The sequence below is a fragment of the Bos grunniens genome, chromosome 2 (genome assembly GCF_055505025.1).
Source record: "Bos grunniens cultivar Pamir isolate PY7600 chromosome 2, Bosgru_T2T1.0, whole genome shotgun sequence".
Lineage (NCBI taxonomy): Eukaryota > Metazoa > Chordata > Mammalia > Artiodactyla > Bovidae > Bos > Bos grunniens.
In genome coordinates, this window is record NC_141166.1 from 8,275,799 (window position 1) to 8,276,609 (window position 811).

Sequence of the window (811 nt, forward strand, 5' to 3'; positions counted from 1 at the left end):
CCTAAGACTCTTCAGTGCTTTATTAGGGAACTGATAGGCAGAAAAGACAAAAATAATCCGTGATGTACAGCCTTATCTGGGAGCAAGTTGGCACTGGGTATCAAAAGCTTGCAACTTACAAACCACATTTTGCCCCCGTGATTCCATCCACAGGGATTCACCCTGAGGAAAGCAACTGGAGCAGAGGCAGGAGCAGAAGATATGTTCTGGAATGTTCCTTGTGGCAGAGGAAAAGCTAGACCCCTTGGCTTTGTTCTGGCAAGAAGAGATAAGTGTATTTGCTTGTGTTGATGCTGGCCCGCCACGATGTACATTGGGCTTGGGGTCAGCTTTCCACCCAGAGAGGCTGCTGGGGGCGAGAAGCCCAGGCCCTCCTACCTTGAGCCTTTGGACTTAGGAACCTGCAAAACATTAGGGGGGAAAAAAGGGTCTGAGATTTCAGTGACTCTACTGTGCTAGAGATGGGGGCAAAACTCAGGAATGGGCTTTTGACTGGGGACCATGAAGATTCAAACTGCTCACCCAGGCTGTCTCACCACATGCAGCTGGATCTATAGGGATTACGTGATACCCACTGGGATGGGTGTTTAGGCAATGATTTTCCCCTTCTCATTGGGCCTCAAGAGAAGGTTGAAGGGACCTGGACTCTGGTTAGGGTGGACTTGATCAGAGATCTCTACCTCTGTGGAGAGTCTGGCCTGCCCCAGTCACATAACAGCTGGCTGAGTCCTGTAGCAGGGACAGCTGGGTCCTCAGGGAGGGTTAGAGGCCTTGGTTTTAGGATGTAGTAGGCTGTGACGGCCAGGGATCT